The sequence below is a fragment of the Ziziphus jujuba genome, chromosome 12, assembly GCF_031755915.1.
Source record: "Ziziphus jujuba cultivar Dongzao chromosome 12, ASM3175591v1".
Taxonomy (NCBI): domain Eukaryota; kingdom Viridiplantae; phylum Streptophyta; class Magnoliopsida; order Rosales; family Rhamnaceae; genus Ziziphus; species Ziziphus jujuba.
In genome coordinates, this window is record NC_083390.1 from 7,480,057 (window position 1) to 7,495,937 (window position 15,881).

General features: G+C 31.5%; 1 pseudogene; it reads right to left on the reverse strand.

Moving 5' to 3' along the window:
- Positions 1-5,917: 5,917 nt before the first annotated feature.
- LOC107435270 (cytochrome P450 CYP749A22-like) lies at positions 5,918-10,670 on the reverse strand (annotated as a pseudogene).
- Positions 10,671-15,881: the final 5,211 nt, after the last annotated feature.

A 15,881-nucleotide genomic window follows, 5' to 3' on the forward strand; every position in this document is an offset into this window, starting at 1 on the left:
CAGTACAGAACACCAGTACTGTATAAGTGCGTCTAAAAATCATAAAATTAATATATTTTTAAATATTGAAATCTCATAAATACCACCGGGTTTATTCCATCAATTTAAACCCATAATTTTCCACATTCATTTTTAATCATCTTCATAAATCCATCAAGTTCAAATCCATCAACTCTCAAATGCATCAATTTTTCCAATCCACAATATTCAAATGCGAAAGCATAATTTTTAAAATAATATCCTTAAATCCTTAAAATTCAAGATAGGCAAAATTTCATTTAAACCACATAAAAATTCCAAAATTCGTAAATCCATATAAATGCATTTTTATTGCTTGAAATAAACTCACAATAATTTCAACAATAAATTAATAATGTTAAAATCACAATTGCTCTAAATTTCAAATTTTCATAAAATGAATTTCCATAATTTATCAAAATCAAAATATGCTTCGGTGCACACACATATATACACTTTAAATTATTAAATATTAGCATCAAAATTTAATTCACAATTGATCTAATAATTAACACAAAATAAAAACATTCAAATATTAAAATATCAAAAATATAATTAATTTGACACCTAAAATTTATTTTGAAGGTGGATCACTCACCTCGAGCATCCGTATCAATCAAGATCCTCCTCAGGATCAGTCCCACGACCCACACGTGCTCCTAAAATATCAATACTATAAAAGATAAATTAAACTAATATTTTATTCATGTAATTAACACACGGTACCTGGGGAGCTGACACAAACAGTAACTAAAATTCGCAAATAATGTACCAAAATGAAGCTTAGGGAACGAGGATCACGGATTGGGTCTCACCTCTCGATGATCGAACCCGAAGTGGCCGGAATCTCGCTGGAAGGGTCTCGGGTTTTGGATCCTCGGATCTCACAAGCTGCTGCGAGTTGGAAGAAATCGATCTCATATTTGGGTTCAGAGGGTCGGAATTAGTGTAAAAGGATGGGCGGTGCAACTTGAAACTCGTCGAAAATCGGATTCTCGATGAGCCACCATGGTCACCGGAAACTGTCACTGCTCGCGGCGTGTCCGATGGCCACTGGCCATGATTTTTGGAGGAAAGGTACATCAAAGGGCGGGTGAATTGGTGGGACCGACGGTGAGGCAAACGGAGGTCGAATTGGAGAGAAATCTAGATTTGAAGCAATCGGCGCCGCCTCTAGAAAAAGCCCCGATCCAGGCGCTTCGGTGGTCGGTTGGCCGTGATTTTCTGAGGTTCAGTCGGAAATGGGACTGTGATTGTGGGCGTCTGGTGCATGTGGATGGTGACTGGTCTGGTGCATGTGGATGGTGACTGGTCGGACAGCGGTCAACGGTGGTGGCCAGTGGTGGTTTCTCTCACCTCTCTCTTCTCTCCTTCTCTCTCTTCTCCCTCCCCACACGCCCATTTTGCCAAACAAAATAAAAGGCCCACCCGTGGGTGCCACTGTGCACTCACGAGATTGGTTAATAGCCGACACGTGGCACACATTGTGCATACGGTTTTACCACGTTTAAAATAATAATAAAATAATACGATATTCGAAAAACTTTGTAGGTTTATAACTTTTCAATCAAATGTCCAAATTAGGCATGCTGCTAGTCCATGAACTCATATCGACAAATACTTTACAGCTATACAAAAGTCAAATCAAAATTCCACATAAATAAAAATTCAAACTTGGCACCCTTGGATAATTCGGACCGCAACTTGTTTTACTCATAACTTTCAAACGGTAGTTCCGATTTCTACATGCTACTAATCTACCAACTTAGGATGACATGTGATTCGCTACCGTACCATGGTAAATTCAAAATTCCACCAAAAACAAAAAGTCAAAATTTGACATTTTCAATCAATAACGATTAACCTCGGTCAATGTAAAAAAAAATTTGCTGTATTTCGAAACAGAATGTCACAACTAGCTCTGCAACAGTGTCATTGGATATGTATTAGGAATTTATTTCATTATTTTCAATACTTAGTTATCATACATGACAAATGTTTATTGACTTAAAAGTGTCAAATCAGCTCGATAAAGTTAATGTTCATATATTTGACCAAAAAAAAAAAAATGATGATATCTATCTCTTCCTATTGACGTTGGAAAGTCAACAAATAGGGAGAAAATCTAATTCCAAGCAGACACTGTAACAAATATCATATAATAATAATATATATGGAGAATAAAATTGTTGTCCACATTCCACAATGATGAAGACTCGCCTCATTCGTATAGGATAGTCGATAGTGAAAGGTTTGACTGCTGTGCTGTTCGAGGGGTGGGCATTGGGCAACCAGCGGGATTTTCTATTTTGTTGCCATTTGTTACATTCCCAATGTCAATATTTACGTATTTACCAAAAAAAAAAAAAAAGAAAAAAAAAAAGAGAATAAAAAAATCTCTACACTTACGTATAGTGGTTGAAATTAAAATTGATTTCTCTAATTTTTTCTGCATGTTTGAAAAAATGATTTCTGAATGCTAATTTATGAATGCTTTTTCTACTAAATATGTATTTGCCCTTTTCGAAAATAACTAGAAGTTTTGAAATAAAATATATTTTCACCTTTTAAGTTTTAATATTTATCCTCTGAAACCATATATTTATCATGAAAATTAATTATATATTATTGTTTTGTTTTGTGTGTTTAATTTGATTTTAAGTAAGACTTGCCTCATTCATATATAGGATAGTGAAAGGTTTGACTGCTGAGCTGTGTGTGGGGTGAGCATTGGGCAGCCAGCGGGATTTTCTATTTTTTTGCCATTTGTTACATTCCGAATGTCAATATTTACGTATTTGCCAAAAAATAATAATAATAATAATAAAATAGAATAAAACAACGTCTACACTTACGTATAGCGGTTGAAATTAAAATTGATTTCTCTAATTTTTTTCTGCATGGTTGAAAAAATGATTTCTGCATGCTAATTTCTCAATGCTTGTTCTACTAAATACGTATTTGACCCTTTTGAAAATAACTAGAAGTTTTGAAATAAAATATATTTTCACCTTTTAAGTTTTAACATTTATCCCTTAAAACCATATATTTATCATGAAAAATAATTATATATAATAGTTTTGTTTTGTGTGTTTAATTTGATTTTAAGTAATATTAAAATTTAAAAAATCGATATCGATGGAAATATTGAGAGCTCAAAATATAAAAATATCTATGAAAATATCAGAAACTATCGAATATCAATAAAAACTTATAAAATATTATAAAAATTGATTTTAAAAAATAAAATTTTTTATTCAAACTTTAGAATTAGCTTATTTAATTATTAAATTGACTAAAAAAATTATGAAAATATTGAATGGATTTTATAATTTTCTTAATCAATCAATGTATAGTAAGCTTTACTGATCATAAATATAATATTACCAATAAAACTGCAAAAAAATATATATTTGATAAAAATATTTATTAACTAAGATATATAAAATAATTAGTACAATTACATTATATTTCATAAAATGTTAACTTGATACTACATAAAACTCATGGGTGGTTGAAAATTATTTGTCTATTCCTCAACCTTATTTTAAGTTGTGAAATATAGAAAATAATTATTAAAAGTTGTAACTCCTTGATAATTTTGCATGTAATTGTTAATATGTAACCATATAGATCTTATATTAAATGTAACTGTTTTAATTGATAATTATTATATGATATTGGTTGACTGTGTGCAAAATTATTATCTTCTGGTAGTTAAATTTGAAACGATATCCATGAGTTACTAATATAAAAATATTCATCAACTTTATAATATTTATCATTTATTTTACATACATATTTGTGTTTTTGTCTGTATTATAATTTATATACACTTTATAATATTTATAGAAATATGAAATTTATTATGATAAAAAAATAATGGATAAGTAGAAAGTTAAACATCAATAATATTTATTAATTTTTGATAAAAAAAATTTAAAAAAATAAGTTTAATAGAAAGTTTTACAGAAATTTTGAAAATTTCAATGGAAATTATGGAGTTTTTGACAAAATTATGAAGGAATCAATGTGGATAGTTAATGGCAATTTCGGTGGGAATTTTATGGAAATATTGAAAATTTCTATGGAAATTTTACCCTTTCTACTTGGCACCTATATTTTTTATCCACCTCACGGAAAAATCGAAATATCAATAAAATATGATGGAAATTTTCAATTTTTAAAACCTTGAGTAACATTATACATTAAACTTATGATAATCCCTTTTGTATTCATTTATTCTTAAGTTTACAATTGACATTTATATTTAATTAACTTCCAATTTATTTTTTTATTTATGTTTTTATGGTTATCCTAATTAATTTTTTAATATGTTGTTTTTACTTTTGTTTTATGAAGCATCTTTCTAAAATAAACACCTCTAACTAATTATATCTAGATAAATTTTGTAATTTAGAGCATTCACAAAAAACTATTTATTTTTTCCAATAATACTCTTTATCCATTTCTTATACATTGTTTTTTTTTTTTTTTTTAAATTATGCCAAATGAAATTAGCTTATTTGATAAGTTATTCACATTTATAATTGAGATGGCGTAGATTTAAGATACTAAAGTAGGGAAAAAAATTATTTCAAATGATAAAAAAAAATGGAGTGATATACATATTGTTTTGTAAAATATTGTGATTGTAATCTTGAAACCCGTCTAACATCAAATAAAAATAGTATAAAATATAAAGTGAGCCAAACCAACACACTATATTAAAATATTAAAATAAAAAAGTCTCTTGTAGATTTTCTTTTGGCTTTTTAATAAAGAGTATGAGTTAAATAAAAGATCTTTTGGGGATGCTATTAGAATTTAAATTCGACCTGTGTAATATAATTTTCATTCTCTATTGAAAGATTTTTCTGTCTACCAGAGTTAATAGAAATCCACCCCATCAGCATAAGGCTGATTCTGCTAAAAAAAAAAAAAAAAATACACATATATCAAAACTTCGGGATCCGCCCTTGTCTCCATGATTATTCAAATATTTATATACGGTAGTTTGAAAATTTGGGATTTGGAGAACATGGGACTTATTTATATTATTCGGAGTTGACCTTTCTTTTTTCTTGCCCTTGTTTGTCCAAGCACGCTTCAGCCATTAGTGAAGATCTAAGACTAGAGTTGAATTAAAATCAAGCACTTGCGACAATATATATATATATATATATATATATATATATATATATATATATATATATATATATGTATATATAAAATCTGAAATGCTCTACCCAAATGCAAAAACAAATTGAGCTGCACATGACAGTAATTTATATATAATATAGAATTGTTAAACTACATAAACTGACAATTATTATTTGGATCTAAGATATAGCAACCCTAGCTCTTGCCCATGTAAACCTCCTTTATTTAGCTATACATGACAATATTTTATATATATAATGTAGAATCATTAGAATAGATAAGCTGATAATTATTATCTGGATCTAATATATAGCAACCCTAGCTCTTGACCATATAAACATCCTTTATTTAACAAAATCTTCAATAGCATCGTGGGTTGCTGGCCTTGTTATAGTCCCTCAACTTTTCTCACATATGTACTTTTGTTATTGAACATTTTTTTGACATTTTAATCCTTTAAAACTATTGTTAATATAATTTTTAACAATTTTGAGGTATGCAGTACATTTATTGCTCCATGAATATAACAAAATTACAAAATTAAGCTATCTCGTAGAAAATACATATTATACCAAATGCATTGCACACCTCAAAATTATTAAAAGTTAAACTAAAAATAGTTTTAAGGATCAAATTGTAAAAACACTAAAATTGAGAAATTAAAGTGCCAAACAAAAAGAAAAGTTTAAAGATCAAATTTCAAATATAAATATAGTTTAAGAACTAATAATGCCAATGGGCTTATTGTCATACCATGGTTCAAGTCTATTCTTTAAAGAGGTTCTAGTATTACTTGAATTCCATACATTGGACGAGTCGTAGCGAGATGATAGGGCATGTGGACATAGGTTGGAGAAAGAGTGAAGCTATAGCGTTGAAGAATCATGCAAAGAGCGATCTTTGAGTCAATGATGGCAAAGTTAGAACCCACACAATTTCGTGGTCCCATTCCAAAGGGAAAAAATGCAGCTGGGTTGTTCTTGGTAGCCCCAACAACCCCTTGTGGGAATCTCTCTGGTTTGAATTCATGAACATCTTCTCCCCAAATTTCAAGGTCATGGTGAACTGGTAAAGCTGAGAGAAACAGATTCAGATTCGCAGGAAGAATATACTTTCCCACTCTAACTTCCCTTTCAACTTTTCTTTTCAAACTAATTGAAGGAGGATATAATCTCAGAGTTTCATTCAAGACCATGCCCATCTGCATTAAAATATTGTAAGATTACCAATAGATAAATAAATAAATAAGATATTAAAAAAAAAAGGATCCAGAGCTTTTGTCTGTATGATGCCATTTTATTCATAAAAAATAATATAAACTAAATGCAAAAAAAAAATTCAAATAAGTTGGATTCTATTTATGGAAAAAAAAATAGGACAAAATTCACATTTTCTACTTACTTTTTTTAATTTGGCAAAGTTATCTGGATTTGGGTTTTGTTTCCCAAATAACTTGAACACCTCATTTCTAAGTTCTTCTTGCCAATCTTTGTGGATTGCTAGAAGTAAGACAACCCAGGCGAGTAAAGAATTAGTGGTTTCTTGTCCAGCAGAATAAAATGTTTTGCATTCATCGACCACAGTTTTTATTGAAATCCTTTCGTTTTCGGCGGCATTATGGTGAGCCTTCAAAAGTAATCCAAGAAAATCACTCCTAAAATTGTCTTCTTTTCCTGTTATCACCTTCCTTTCTCTTTCCTTGATCACCTCTATAATGTTATTGCGAACTTGTGAATCAAGCATGTCTAATTCAATCTGGTTGCGGTTTTGAAGAATTCACTGCAAAATGTATCAATGGAAAATTGGAATGAGAAGAGATTTGATTGTGTTTCTGACTTTATATTTAAATATAAAGAACACATTTCATTTACATTCTTAATTTTACCCTCATTATATTTAGGAAAATTAATTATCTCTAATTTCTTTTTAATTTTCTATATTTATAACAAAAATCTATACATTATTTTTTACAATTTAATTATTTTGACGTTTACAGGTCAAACTTGTATTTTTTACTATATTATTAAATCATGAAGTACTTATTTTTTAAAATAATTTTAAAAAATTAATGATTTTTTTTTTTTAAATCATAGAGTCTAAATAAAATATGAGCAAATAAAATAAGAGCAAAATTTAAAGAGTCTACCTAATGCAAAGGGGATTATTAATTACTTGATGCCAGGAAATCTTAGTTTGTAAATGTTATCCGCTGCTAATAAGGTAAACCTCACCAGCGTCTCAAAAATGTTCTTCCCTTTTTGGTAATTATTCCCAAATGCTGTTCTTGAAATCACATCGGAAGTAAACAATCTGAATTCTTCATAAACTTCGATCTCTTTACCTTCGTATGATTTCCACTTTTCCAGCATATTCTCGACGCTAGTGATCATTGCAGGACTCATACCCTGTAAAATACCATTTTGATACACTATTTTTCCCAATAGCTCAAGCCTATAATTGATCAGATTTGATGGCAAGGTGAATATAATATATATTTTCTTATTACCACCACTAAGATGTTGAAACTCACGTGACCATAAAAATTAGTCCATCTTATAAGCGCTAATAAATTGTTCCTTAGGCTTCTATATATTTTATATATATATATATATATGTATATATATTTATTTAAGTACTTACATTCAAACTCTCTCCATGAAAGGCATGATTGGACAATTTCCTGTATTTTGCCCATTTCTTACCTTCACTGTTTTTAATACCATTTCCTATTATCTTCTTTATCAAGGGATGTAACTCGAATTTTGGGAAAGCTCCGTGTATATTATTGAGTATCTCTTTTATCATTTCTGGTTCTGTAACAACAAGTTGAGCTTCTGTTCCATGCCATTGCAGATAATGCTTTCCTATCATATGGAAAATAATCCATACTCAGAACTTTTTTGTTTACATATAAAAATAAACATATGAATATATATAATTAAATGTAGTATCAGATGGTTAGATATATATATATATATATATATATATATATATATATATATATATATTATATATAAACAGACCCGAAAAATTTGTGTAAAAAGGGTACACCTTTATATACGTCATTATATTAATTTATGGTGTGGGAAATAGTTGTAGTGCAACTAAATAGAAACTGGATTAAAAATTAATTTTTTTTAACTTTTAAAATTTTTTTGGAAGAAAAATATGAATTTCAAAGGAAATACACAATAAATTGATTGCAAATCTAGATATATAAAAAATAAAATAAAATAAACACATTCATTGAGAAAAAAAAAATAATAAAATCTTGATTTTGTTACGATTTAATTAAGTAATTGAAAAAGTGTAAAATTATAAAAAATAAAAAAAGTTGCAGCCTAAATTGTATAATTGGAGTAAAGCTAAATTAGAATATTATGTTATAAATATTTAGGTCCGTGTATGGATATATAACTATGGTGATTCTCTCACCCACGATAAGAAAAGTCATCTACAAAGTATAGTTAAGTGATCATCTTCTTACCGTATATTTCGACCCAGGAATCAATGTGAGGCTGAACTGTTGGCAATATGTTGTGGGATAAACTCATGGGTTTTTCAATAGCTTTGTTTTTCATATACAAAATTTCTTTGGTATTTCCATGGATGAATGTGAAGTTCCACATCGGTTGGAAAAAGAAACGAAGTACGCCTTATAAGGTGGTGTAGATACCTTTCCCTTGCGACGCGTTCCCATGAGGGAAAGTAAAATTGTGAGGGGTAGGATTGGGCTCACCATCTAGCTTCCAAAGCGGATAATATCGTGATTGGGCCTGGGAGGCCCGGGCCAGTGGTACTAGCAGGTGAAGGGGAGGGACCCTAACCATTGTGACGCGTTCTTATGAGGGAAAGTAAAACCGTGAGTGGTAGGATTGGGCTCACCACTTAGCTTCCAAAGCGGAGAATATCGTGACTAGGCCTGGGAGGCCCGAGCCAGTGGGACTGGCAGGTGAAGGGGTGGGATCCCTAACTATTGTGAGGCGTTCCCATGAGGGAAAGTAAAACTGTGAGGCGTAGGATTAGGCTCACCACCTAGCTTCCAAAGCGGACAATATCGTGATTAGGCCTGGGAGGCTCGAGCCAGTGGGACTGGCAAGTGAAGGGGTGGGATCCCTAATTATTGCGACGTGTTCCCATGAGGGAAAGTAAAACCGTGAGGGGTAGGATTGGGCTGACCACCTAGCTTCCAAAACGGACAATATTGTGATTGGGACTGAGAGGCCCGGGCCAATGGGACTAGCAGGTGAAGGGGTGGGATCCCTAACCATTGCGATGCGTTCACATGAGGGAAAGTAAAATCGTGAGAGGTAGGATTGGGCTCACCACCTAGCTTCCAAAGCGGACAATATCGTGATTGGGCCTGGGAGGCCCGGACTAGTGGGATTGGCAGGTGAAGGGGAGGGACCCCTAACCATTGAGACGCATTCCCATGAGGGAAAGTAAAACCGTGAGGGGTAAGATTTGGCTCACCACCTAGCTTCCAAAGTGGACAATATCGTGATTGGGCCTGGGAGGCTTGGGCCAGTGGGACTGATAGGTGAAGGGGTGAGACCCCTAACCATTGTGACACGTTTTGACAAAATCTTGAGAGCTGGGTTGTAAGAGGATTCGCAGGCCCAAACAGGACAATATCGTTTGAGGGTGATCTGGGCTGTTATATTTCGTATCAGAGCTAGTATCCGGATCAGTGTGTCAGCGAGGACGCTGGACCCCAAGGGGGAGGATTGTGAAGTTCCACATCGGTTGGAATGGGGAACGAAGCACGCCTTATAAGATGGTGTGGATACCTTTCTCTTGCGACGCGTTCCCATGAGGGAAAGTAAAATCGTGAGGGGTAGGATTGGGCTCACCACCTAGCTTCCAAAGTGGACAATATCGTAATTGGGCCTGGGAGGCCCGGACTAGTGGAACTGGTAGGTGAAGGGGTGGGACCCCTAACCATTGCAATGTGTTTCCATGAGGAAAAATAAAATCGTGAGGGGTAGGATTGGGCTCACCACCTAGCTTCCAAAGCAGACAATATCGTGATTTGGCCTAGGAGGCCCAGACTAGTGGGACTGGCAGGTTAAGGGGTGGAACCCCTAACCATTAAGACGCATTCCCATGAGGGAAAGTAAAATCGTGAGGGGTAGAATTGGGCTCACCACCTAGCTTTCAAAGCAGACAATATCGTGATTTAGCCTGTAGGGCCCGGACTAGTGGGACTGGCAGGTGAAGGGATGAGACCCCTAACCATTGCGATGCATTTTGACAAAACCTTGAGGGCTGGGTTATAAGAGGATTCCCCAGGCCTAAAGAGGACAATATAGCATGCGGGTGATTTCGGCTGTTACAATGAATCTGTAAGAAAGGCCATTGATTCCTCGTGAACGCATCAACTTCTGCATATGAGTAGGATGCCACCATAGCTTGTGAGCCATTTTGATGAGAGTCCATAGAAAACACAGACCTAGAAAGCTTAAGAAAATTATTACAAGATTTCCCATGGCACTTATTTTTCTTTCTGGCTTGCTGGCCTCTCAGTTTTTCACTTTCTCAGAAGTCGCGGATTTCATCTCATTGGTGTTTATAGAAAATCAAAGCTTGATAAATGTAAGATATTTGCATTATAATATTAGAAGTGGTTGTGGACCAATTTTAAAATATTAAGATTCACTCTTTTAATTTTACTTTATTTTTATGTACATTGGTATCCCTCCTAAAGGACAATTTTAAAGAAAAAAGCTGAATAAAAATATAAAATAAAAAATAAAAAAATTTAAATAAAAATATAAAAATGATCAAATACAACCTAATTAACATATAATAAATACTTTATACTAATTCACCAAAAAAGTTATATTTTATAATAAACTGACTTGGAAGACATGATTGGTTTGGACAATTATGCTGATAAAACATTAAATCAATTAATAGGAATAAAAAAAGAAAAAGAAAAAGAGTAATTATTTAATTTATATGTTTCGTATAATATAGAATAAGAATTAGGTTTAACCTTTTAAATAGTTTTTTTTTAAATGCTTAAATTTGGTAAACAAAATAATTAAATGTTTAATTTTTATATTTATTTATGTATTTTTTAATATATGATAATTTAGCTAAATCTAAATATTTCAAAATATAGAAATGATACTTTTGAAATTTATTTATATTAGAAATAATGATTCTAAGATTTGTTTTTTTTTTTTTTAAATAATAATGATTCTAAGATTTGTTTTTTTTTTTTTTTTTAAATAACTATCTTACAAATGCAAATATATTTCTATGAAATAACTATTTTTAAATTTAGATACTTACAAAATGCATCTAATGTTAACCATTATCCATTTTATTTCTTTAATCCATTCCGTAAAGCAAACGGGCCTTCGTGGATTAGTGGCAGAATAGGCTTAGATACTTCGTAGAAATGATGAATTCGTTGATTGCTCACTACCATACACAGCAAGAACTTGTACATATTACATGGGAACAGTCGGTTTTGCATCAAAAAATCTAGAAAACTGATCTGTGGTCAGAATTGCTTAATCTAGAAACATCTTTTTCTAACCTATCTAATTTTCAGCCACACATTTTTTACTTTGAAACCAAATAAGTAATGCCATAATATTTGAGTAACTTAATTTTTTTAATTAACTGCTTTTAACTATCTAGAGGCTTGTAGGATATACTAGACCATTAATTTTATCAGAAGCACTTTTTGTTTTTGTTTTTGGGTTATACAGAAGCGGATTCTTGTTGAGTTGGCATTTTAGAGGCATTTCAATAAACTTTGTTAGCTACATATTCTGTTATCTTTTTACCTCCCAGTAAATTGTTATATATACGTTTTTACTTGGGTATGATAAAATTTGAAATTTAGCTTGCCCTTTTGTGTAAACTATAAGGTGCTAATTATCAAGACAACATTTTTCTTAAGGTAAATTATATACATTAAAACACCTTATTCAGTGGAAATTGTCTAAAAAAATAAGTTAAAGCATTGTTGAGGGAAACCAAATCATGCACTTTAATGTACTATATACTACACGTAAATCTTTGCGTTCTGTGGTTAAAACAGCAGCTGCAGGTTTTTCTTTGCAAAAAGTTCAACTATATATATATATATATATATATATAAGCTTGCATCACCAGTATATCTCTAGTACCCTTGTTAATTTGTCTTTCAGCATAATTTTCTTGAACACACCAAATGAAAAGCCAATTCTAAATTGTCTTTGTGACTAATTGTCATTCCAATTCTAAATTGTCTTTGTGACTAATTATCATTCACTTGGACCATTTTTCCAGTGCTTTCCAAATCAGCTGTCAAATGTTTTGCATCGTGATGTTGCACTAGTATCTCTAGTCTCACATTGTGAAAATCCATCGTGGCCATCGTTTGACCACCTATTTTCCAATAATAATTATAATGCTGGCAATAATTGAATTAAAGCCGTAAATAAAGTCAAGTTTTCTGTTTATGAATATTATTGATCTTAAAGAATTTGAGGATCTGAATAAGGTCGATGTTTCCGTTTTGAATGGTTATTAATTTTTTTATACAGTAATTTGAAAACATGAATAAAATTAGTAATTTATGTTATACAAATAATAAAATATCTCTTTGAATAAATGCTTGAATAAGACCAAATTCATCGTTTATATTTGATATGGGAGATTATTGGTGATTAATAGCTATTCTTGGTTATTTTGTTCAAATTTGGTTCAGGTAATAAAAGAAAAGCTTTGTTTGGGAATAAAGGTTTGATTTGAGTAATTGAAGATAATTTGCTTTGTTATGATTTTTTCATTCAAAACATGGAATTTTCCTTATCAACCTCGAGATGTCTTGGCCTATAAATAGACGTTGGAGAAAAAATAAAGGACTTCAAACATACTTTCAAGAACTAGAAGCTCTACCAAATTTTCTACAAACATTACTCTTACATTCTCGTTTCCTTGTTTGCTTTAAACTGTACTGTTCTTGTGACTTATAGAACATTCTTGTTCATTATTCTTGTTATTCCTACAATCTTTTAGTTCAAATAAATATATTGTTTCTTTCATTGACAAATTCATAAGTTTCATATTTAATCTTTTTATTTTGATTTCTTATCATCTCTATTTTCTATTCAGCTCTTGGCATTTTGCATTTGAGTTTCTAATTTCCTTACTTAGTTAATCCATTTTTAATTATTCATTTGTCGTTAATCTTGCTTTAAGTCAAGTTTATGTAACACCCCGTCTCGAAGTACGTTGAAATTTTCTTACGTTGAATGAGTTTGACCGGATTTGACCATCGTTGATCAACAGGGGTTAAATTTTGACTTTTTGATTCGGATATAACTCTAGGTTGCCAAGGCACCATTGTGAAGTACCCATAGATCCGAGTCCGTAGACTAGTAGTACATCAAAAATAGAGCTACGGTTTAAAATTTATGAGCAAAATAAGTTGAGGTCCGAACTATTCAAGGGTGCCGGAGTTGATTTTTTATTCTTGCTTAAGTTGGGTTTGACTCCTATATGGTTGTAAAGTACTCATCAATACGAGTTGATAGATTAGCAGCATGCTTAAATCGAACATATGATTGAAAAATTACAAGTCTGTAAAGTTACATTTATTTTTTCTAGGACTGATTTTACCGAGTAGTGGAATATTCAAAAAGTATTTTGATTTGTGCCACATGTAGCATTATAAAAAATGGCATCTGTCATGACAAAAAAGTGCCACATGTCAACCATAATTAAATATTATATTATTTTGTTATTATTTTATATTACTAGATACATACCCGTGTGATGCACGGCATATATAATTGCAATACATTATTTTGATAATAGATTATAAAAAAGAATTATAATCTAATCAAATATAAAGCATTATAAAAATAATATTAAATTAAAACTTTAAATTTAACATAACTAATCCAAATTTTGAAAAAGTTCTTTGAAGACGACATTAGTGGTTGAATTGGTAGGTTTCCATCTTCATCACAAATTTATATCTTCAATCTTTTCCTATTTGTAACTCTGGAGACTGCAACATATAACTGTTTATGACTGAAAAATGGTTTTTTAAGATAAATTTCACATGCGAAAGAGATTGACCTTGGCTCTTATTAATAGTTATAGCCTATGATACAACCAAAGGATATTGTCTTCTTTGAAACTTACAAGGTAACTTTGGGTCCAATGGAGTTAAAGTCATTCTTAGAATAAACACTTTAAACCCAATATTGCTCCCTGAAATAACTTTGCCTTTGAAAACATGATTACCAAGCCTTGTAATGACCAATCTAGTCCCATTGCACAGCCCCAAAGAATGATCAACATTTTTTAATAGCATAACGGGGACACCGACCTTCAATTTCAACTGATGATTAGGCAACCCATAACATTTTATAGCATTTAAAATTCAAATGTATGAAGATCTCCAATAAGATCAATGTTCAAATCCGATATGCAAGTTGCATCAGAACTTAAATATGTATTTTCCTTCGTTCGATTAAGAGAACACTTGTATTCATTTATCGATTCAACAATGTCAAGAGTTGGAGCAAGTATGGCTCTTTCTTGTAAATATGATGGATCATTAATATTCTTGAGAAAGAAAGATACATGCTATTTACAATAGATGCAACTGAATCTTTTGTATCTTTTATCAAAAGATCTTTTGGTATATCAATCATTGCATGACCATCATTAGGTATTTCTTTTTCTTTTCCTTTTTTCCTTTTCTTTTTCTTTTTCTTTTCTTCTCCCCACGTGGGAAAACACTCGGGGCATGGGATTTTCTTTTCTTTCTTTTCTTTTTCTTCTTCTTCTTTCTTCTTCCTCTACGTCATTCCCCTTTGTCGAACCTCACTGTCACTACCTATTTAAATTTTCCCAGCTATCATTAAGAGGCACGCGCTGGCCATTGGTGAAGGCCAGTCGCTGCAAGCTCGGCCACCAAATTTGGCTAGTAGCCGACCAGCGATGTGCCCAAATCGGGCCGGCGAAGCCGACGACAGCCAATTCATTTTTCTGGTAATCCAGCCACCATCCGGTCAAATTGATACTCCTTTTCACTATTTTTGGATCTCTTGAACTCAATTTTGATGTCCATTCATCTCACTTCCTTACGATTTGGGAGATACGACGGGTTGAACTTTAGCCGAAACTTTTCGTCCATTTTCCAGCCACCGCCGGTCGAATTGAGCCCAATGGAAGTTGGTAACGTATTCTTCGCCTCTTTCGCTTTCTATTGGTGCCTTATTTGCAAATTATGGTGAAGTATTTTGAAAGATGTCATTTTGGAATAAAATATTATTATTTTAATATGGTAGTATGAAAGATATATTGTTTAATATTTAAATAATTGTTATTTAAATTGCAAATGTCAAATTGATTTAAATTGAATAAATATGGTCTAAAATTAATGTTTTCAAAATAAACTTGGGAAGCTATAAATTTTAAATTGCGATTAAATTATTATTAATTTTACTGTAAGACTATGGTATCTAATAGAATGTATCTTTATATACTTAATTATATGGGAAATTGTATATGCTTCGAATGATATTTGGTATAAATTAATTTGAAGGTTTGAGAAATTAATTATTTTAAATTACTGCGATAAAAAATATGTTTATGTGTTTAATTACTTATTTTATTTATGGAGTCGAATTATTGTAAAAGATATTAATTTTATGAAATTATGATTTAAATTTAATGAA